We start from the raw sequence: 8105 nt of genomic DNA on the forward strand, positions 1-8105 counted from the left end.
AGTGTGCTCCTCTTGTTTGTCTTAGAGAAACTTCACTATTTAACCTTCTGTTTCACCAGCTGTAATCAGGAGGATGACTGAGAGAAATGAAGAGATCATGGCAGTAGGAGAGGCAATGGAGCTGTGGTGCAGTGTCTGGATTTCAAGGGACATGGTGTGTGGCTGGCACAGATGGCACAAATTAGCATGGGATTATACATCAGGTTTCTTATGGAAGTGCCACTTTATGTAGCAGATGAATTCTTGAAGATGCCTTTTCCTACTCTGATAATTCTAATTCTGGAAAAGAAAAGAGGAAACTCTCCTTATTGAAGTATAAGTGAAAATTTGAGAAATTAGTGAGTTTCTAAGATGATTTTCATTCTAAGAAATGTTCTAAAAACTAAGATCCATTATAAAGCTATTCCCAATTAGACAGACGATGAACCTAAAGAAATTTTATTAGTGCAGAAGTATGTTTCCATAAGTTCATTTCAAGAAAGTAAGGATGTCAGAGAGGGGGATCAGTAATTTTATATTTTATGAAAAATATACCATCGTAATTCACTTTTCAAGAGGTCCAGTGGTGCAGCACACATAAAGCATTCTTTCCAGCCTCTCTCTGGGTTCCAGGAAAATAAAAATATATGAGTGAGAACTGGTCCTTTTTTAAGGTAAAAGGAGAGAAGAATGGTAAACACTCAACAATCTTCAAAAGGGCAAATTTCAGAGAAATATGAAAATGATTTTAGTTTTCTCAGTAAGAAACAATATTTATGTAGTCAGCATGGTTTAAACACTGTCTTAGTATAAACAAAATTATAGTCTAATAGATTCTGTTAAATGGATGAGGGGAAGTCTGTGTGTGTGTGTGTGTGTGTGTGTGTGTGTCTGAATCCATTTGTAGATTTGTATTTAATTTGATGGATTAAGAGATAAAAATTCTTATCTTCCATATCAGGAAATCAGTAAAAATTATCTAAAAAATTGACAAATAAGAAACACTCATTGTTTCAAAATATGAGCATGACATTTCAGAATGTTTTGGAAGCAGCTGAGAGAATGTTCAGCATGACCACATTTGGGATGTGAGAGTGTGATGGGGGCACCATTGCAAATTGCTCACATAAACAAAACCATCAAATATCTATTGATTCATTATTATTTAATTTTTAATACCATGGATTACTTTTCTAAAAATTTAATATCTGATTCCTTTTTATCTTTTTTCAAGAACTCTAACTTATTGACATAATTATGTTGTTTATATTTCAGAACATTTAACTCTATTTATGTTACTCATCATGGATGATGTTGTATAGGTATTTGCTGATGGTTTGCAATACATAGTTTATAGAAGAGTAATATGCATCTATTTTTTGGAAACTCTTTTTACATGTAGAAGTATAAGATTGGGCATACCATTTCCATTTAGAGCTTGGCATCCTTCATTATACTCCATGTCACACTTCCTGCTATGACAAACAAGATATATTTGGCCTGTCCTATTATTTCTTACTTGTGTCCTATCATTAATGTGTAGAAATTAATGTGATTAGCAGACACTGGATTCCCTGAATGCAGGGCAGAACCCACTTGCCTTAGACAGGTGCTATATTGCAAAAGATCCAGAGAAACATTGACCTCATTTCTATTGGCCTTCTGCATGCAGTGACCTCTGATGTTAAATTGAGAAATGACTACATTCCCAAGGTGGGCTTCTTCTATGCTGCACTACAATGCTCTCCATGTTCCCAAATTCATAGTATGACTCCAAACCTCTACCACACAAGATCAAAGTGCTAAAACCTTACCAACCTTATCTTTGTCTACTAATGGACTTCGTGCTGTTTCTACATTGGGCTATAAATCATTATAATAGGAGATGATATCTGGCAGTGTGAGTCTTCTATGTTTGTTCTGCCACTTTGATATTATTTTAGGTCTTCTTAAGTGTTTACATTTTCAAATGAATGTTTATCATTCAGTTTGTCCATATCCCCAGTGACTCATCTGGGGTTTTTATCATGGTGACAGTAAATTTGTTCATGCATTTGAAAAAAACTGATATCTTAAACCAATGGTTTGTCCACTCATGAGTAATGTGGTTTCCAGTCGTTTGGGCTTCCTGTAATTTTCTCTGTACTGTTATGTTCTCAGTGTGGTGGCTTGTAAGTTTTCTCTTAGGATTTACTAGGATGAAAAAAAAATGTTATAATTTTTACAATGGCTTTGCCATTTCTTTTTACCTGGTATATGGAAACATGACTGATTTAATCATTTGGTTAATCTCCCATTTAGAATCCTTGTGAAATTTACTGATTATCTATAGATACATTTGGAATTTCAAAGTGCATTATCCTGCTCTCAGGAATATATTTTCATTTATTATTTTCTAATTCTCATGTCTTAATTTCTCTTCATGGCATTGTTCCCCTGGCTAGGATTTATAGCATAACAGTGAACAGAATTCATGATAGAAGTAACTTTATTTCATTTCTAATCTGAAGGAAGGCATGGAGGTTTAACATATCAATGTTTAAAATGATATTTTAAGTAAATTTTGGTAGACATTCCTTATCAGATTAAAATGTTTGCTCTCTTATATGACTTTTGGAAATGTGTGTCTGTACAATTTTATCAAATATGTTCTCTGTATATATTATTATGATTGTGTATATTGGTTGTTTTTCCTCAGTAAATACACATATTTATGTATACATACACAATTGAATTTGATCCAATCCACATTGTTCATGACAACTCTATTTAGAATCCAAAGGTATTTTGCTCTATAATTTTTCCTTCTCAAAATCATCTTGTTGTCAGGATAATGCTTACTGCCTAAAATTAAGTTATAAATGCTCCATGATGTGGGTCTTGTAACATTTCCTTACATCTTGTGAGTTCTTCTGAAAGGTTAATAAAATAAGTACTTGTCATTCCATTTTTCTATATGATTAACAAAACATTGTTGAAATCTTAAGAACTGTTTGCTAATCTTGTTCCCAGAATATGCTGTCCCCAACTGCCAAACTGCAAAATGTAATTTCCCTCCCTGCCCTCTCCAAGGAAAGTATATAAGCTCTGCTTAAGCTGTTCTCAGGGCTCTCTCTCTTTGCTCTATTCAAGTGAGCTCTGAGCCCCAGTATGCTGGTCCCCATATAAACCCTTTGCTGTTGCATGAAACAATCTCTTGATGGTCTCTTCCTCCGACGTTTCACTGGTCCCTTACATTTGGTGCATTGGCCAGGAACTACACATCGCCGGACAAGGAGACCCCCAGAAGACTCCTTTAGGGGGTAAATAAGGCACCTCTTCTTCTTCTTCCTCCTTCTTCTCCTTCTTGTTTTTCCTTTGTGATTGCTCAGAGCTTTTTGGTTCAGGTTTGGTTTTTGGCTTCAGTTTGTTTTTTGGTTTGGATTGGCAGAGTGGTTGCCAGCAGAGAGCATGAACTCCCCCTGGCGGTGGTAGACAGAAGTGTCCTAAAGCCACAGGCCATGTCCTTCAAGGGACGCCTTGGAGGACTCGGGGAGGGACGGAAACGCCCTCATCTGGTAGAGGGACGAAAGCGCCCTCAGAGGGACGGAAGTGCCCTTGTCGGGTATATTCTGCTGCCAACCCATCTGGTCTTGCCAGCAATTCTTTCTCCCAGGTTGAATTCACTGTCTGTTTTTAATTTTTGCCTCTGAACTTGTGTTACACGTTTATTGTGTGTGTCCATGTTTGTGTCTCGTTTGTATTGTCCTTGTCTTTATTCAAGTAACTTTCATTATGGGACAAAGCCATTCCACGCCTCTGTCCCTAACCCTTGATCACTGGACTGAAGTCCACTTAAGGGCTCAGAAACTTTCTTTTTCAGTAAAATGCCAGACCTGGCAGACTCTCTGTGCCTCAGAATGGCCCACCTTTGGAGTCAGATGGCCCCCAGAAGGATCTTTCTACTTCCCACTAATTTAAAAAGTAAGAGATATTGTCTTTGTCTTTCAGCCAGGACCACATTGCCATCCAGATCAACAGCCGTATATCTTAACTTGGCAGTACCTCTGCAAATCTCCTCCTCCATGGGTGAAGCCTTTCCTTGTCCCTGCCCACACTCCTACTCCTTCCCCTACGATCCTGTCTCTCAAACCCTCTGCTCCTCCTCCTCCTCCACCCTCTGTTCTCCCTAAATCTCAAAATTTGACTCTACTGGACTCTCCTCCACCTCCTTATCCCCTGCCCTCATCCCCCAACCCCCAACACCCTCTAAGTGATTCCCCTGCTGTTGACTCAGCCTCTCCACCATTGGAGGAAGCTAAGCCGGCCCAGTGCCCTCCAGATGACTCCCCCACAGCACACACAGCCCCTCCTCCCCTGGAGGAAACTGGCCCAACTAAAAGAACTCAAAAAAACTACTTGGGATGACTGCCAACAACTCCTAGGGACTCTCTTCATGACAGAGGAACAAAAGAGAATCCTCCTGGAAGCTAAAAAAAAATCCTCGGACCAGATGGGCAACCGACACAACTTCCCAACATAATCAAAGCCGACTTCCCCTTGAACCGACCCAACTGGGACCCCAACACCTTTGAAGGTAGGGAGCATATGTCCACTTATCGCCGGGCTCTAATAGTGGGTCTCCAAGCAGCCGCTAGACTGCCAACTAATTTGACCAAGGTAAGAGAGATTATTCAAGGGCCTAATGAATATCCCTCTATGTTTCCTGAGAGAATTATAGAAGCATATAGGAGATATACTCCTTTTGATCCTCAGGCAGAGGATCAAAAAACATCTTTTACAATGGCCTTTATTGGGCAAGCTGCCCTCGATATTAAAAGAAAGTGACAACGCTTAGATGGATTACAAGATATGACTTTGAGAGATTTAGTCAGAGAAGCCAAGAAGGTATACTATAAGAGAGAAACTGAGGAAGAGAAGGTAGCAAAAGGAAGATGAAAGAAGCAAAAGATAGACTAAGGCATTGACTAAGGTCCTGGTCACAACAACAAATAGGCCAGAAATTAGGAGACACCTGGGCCCACGCCAGAAGCCACCTCTGGCCTCAGATCAATATGCCTACTGTAGAGAAAAAGGACACTGGGCCAAAGAGTGCCCTAGAAAGAAACAGCCATGCCAGCCAGCCATTCTAACTCTGGAGGATGACTAGGAAAGTCGGGGCTCGGATCCCCTCCCTGAGCTCAAGGTAACTTTTGAAGTGGAGGGGACCCCAGTAAACTTTGAAGTGGATACAGGGGCAATATACTCAGCCCTTAAGGCCCCATTGGGCCTTCTATCAACTAAAAGGTCTCTAATTCAAGGGGCTAATGGCAGTAAATATCGGGCTTAGACAACTAAGAGGACCATGGACCTGGGGAAAGGAAAAGCCCATCACTCCTTCCTAATGATCCCAGAATGCCCAGCCCCATTGATGGGCCGAGATCTGCTCACCAAACTCTGGGCCAAAATAACTTTTAACCCTGAAGGCCCCCAAATAAAATTTCTAAATCCTTCAGTAAAAACTCCTATAGTCATGGCTTTAACTATGTCAGTAGAAGATGAACATCAACTCTTCACACCCCCCAAGACTGATCAAACAGGCAAGCAGATAACAGATTACCCAGATGCGTGGGCAGAAACTGCTAAGTTAGGCCTAGCCGTAAAACAACCTCCAATAACAGTGGAGTTAAAACACCTCAGCCTCCCCAATTAATATTAAACAATATCCTCTGAGCAAAGAAGCTAAAGATGGGATAAGGCCCCATATTCAGAAATATCTGGCCTTAGGGGTCCTAAGGCCCTGTCAATCCGCCTGGAACACTCCCCTGCTACCAGTAAAAAAGCCAGGAACTGGGGACTATTGCCCCGTTCAAGACCTAAGAGAGATCAACAACAGAGTGCAGGACATTCACCCCACAGTACCTAATCCGTACAATCTGCTTAGCACTCTGAACCCTGAGCGAAAATGGTATACTGTTCTGGACTTAAAAGATGCTTTCTTTTGCTTGCCTCTGCATAAAGATAGTCAGTTGCTGTTTGCTTTCGAATGGGTAAACCCAGAAACTGGAACGTCTGATCAACTAACTTGGACCAGACTCCCACAGGGGTTCAAAAACTCCCCCACTCTCTTTGATGAAGCCCTCCACAGAGATCTCAACAACTTCAGAACTGTGCACCCCGAAGTCACCCTGCTTCAATATGTGGATGACCTGCTACTGGCAGCTGATACCAAGGAAAACTATACATTTTCAGGATGGATTGAAGCCTTCCCCACAAAAAAAAGAAACGGCGCAAATGGTGGTCAAGAAGATCCTGGAAGATATTTTTCCAAGATATGGCCTGCCTAAGGTAATAGGGTCTGATAATGGACCGGCGTTCATGGCCCAGGTAAGTCAGGGGTTAACCAGGACCCTGGGGATTAATTGGAAGTTACATTGTGCTTATAGACCCCAGAGCTTAGGACAGATAAAAAAATAAATAGAACCATTAAAGAGACCTTAACGAAATTAAGCTTGGAGACCGGCATAAAAGATTGGACTATGCTCCTGCCTTATGCACTGTTTCATACAAGAAATACTCCCTCTGTTTCTTTGTATAACCTCACCCCTTATGAAATTCTCTATGGTGCCCCTCCTCCAGTAAGGGACCTAACCCCAACTCTAAGACCCAACAATCCCTTCCACACCCCATTGCTTGACAGACTTAAAGTTCTTGAAAAAACTCAGTGATACCTGTGGAAACAGCTGGCCACTGCCTACCAACCTGGGGACGAAGGAACTCCACACCGATATCAAGTGGGAAACTTCATCTACGTAAGACGACATCAGGTGTCATCCCTGGAACCCCGCTGGAAAGGACCATACCAGGTGCTACTTATAAAGGTAGATGGAATCACTTCCTGGATCCATGCCTCTCATCTCAAGCCTGCGCCCTGTCCAGACTCTGGCTGGAAACTGAAAAAGACTGGTAACCCTCTCAAATTGCGTATTCACTGTGTGGATAGGGCTATGGACTCTCCCCTTGACCACCAGTAGTCCTAACCCCCATCAGCCCGTTCAGCAGCGATGGCTGATCACAAATCCTACTGGACAGGAAGTATGGTCTATCTCGCATACAGCCCCCTTAGGGACCTGGTGGCCATCTCTCCACCCAGACATTTGTCAGCTGGCTATAGGTCTTTCCTATTGGGATATCCCTGATGAAAAGGATCCCACTAAAATTCCATTAAATCCCTTCCGCACCATAGATAATAGAAACAAATATTATGGATGTAGGGACACTCGAGCCAGATGCAGGTTGGCTAACCTAGATTACTATGTTTGCCTGGCAGACTATCAAAGCCACAAACAGTCACGGCTGTGTGGGGGAAAAGCCTACTTCTTCTGTAAGTCGTAAGGATGTAAACATACAGGGGCTACTTGATGGAACCCAAACCTCCACCGGTTCTCAGACCATTGCCCCCTTGCTGAAGTAACAGGTACTAAGGTATCTCTCCACCCATTCACTCCTCTCTTCTCCTGTCAGTGCCCACACCGGGTCCCACCAGGTCCTCTTACCAGCTAACCCAAAGCTCAGACCAGCTGAGGAGAGCCCTCAGACCCCTATCCAAGATGTAATGAAAATGGCCTTTAAAGTTGCTTTGTCATCACTGAAAACAGGTTACTAAAAATGTAAAGTCCCTCACAGGCTTTTTGGGATACTCACTCCCGTCTTCCCCTCTACTCTACCTGTTCTACCACTCAAGTTTTTGTTGCTAGGAAAATCCCAAACCCCTTTCCCATTATTCTTTTACATCTCTCCTTCCTCATTCTCAGATCCACAGAGCTGCTCTCAGCCCCATCTTCCCCGTCTTCCCCCTCTGTACCAGGCCCACAGAAAAGTCTTAACTGACCTTCTCCAGAAGTCTTCACCATGGCTGACTTTAGGACTTTCAGCAAAAGAGTCCCTATAAAAGAGTTCAGTATAGATAAACTTCCTCTTTTCATGTTGCCCTGTTCTACTTGGCCACTGGCTGGAAAAATCAGCACTCCTAAGCTAGACACCCCCTTACTAGTTTTTCACAAAATATGTGAACAAGGCCTCTGACCTTGAGCTGGGGCTTCACAGAGATGGCTACATTTCTAAGATAAAAAAGTTATCAACTGGGC

At 41.9% G+C, this 8105-nt stretch overlaps 1 pseudogene; it reads left to right on the top strand.

Annotated features, from left to right (window-relative positions):
- Positions 1–4300: 4300 nt before the first annotated feature.
- LOC144255088 (uncharacterized) lies at positions 4301–7432 on the top strand (annotated as a pseudogene).
- The last annotated feature ends 673 nt before the right edge of the window (positions 7433–8105 follow it).

The sequence above is a fragment of the Urocitellus parryii genome, chromosome 5 (assembly GCF_045843805.1).
Source record: "Urocitellus parryii isolate mUroPar1 chromosome 5, mUroPar1.hap1, whole genome shotgun sequence".
NCBI lineage: Eukaryota > Metazoa > Chordata > Mammalia > Rodentia > Sciuridae > Urocitellus > Urocitellus parryii.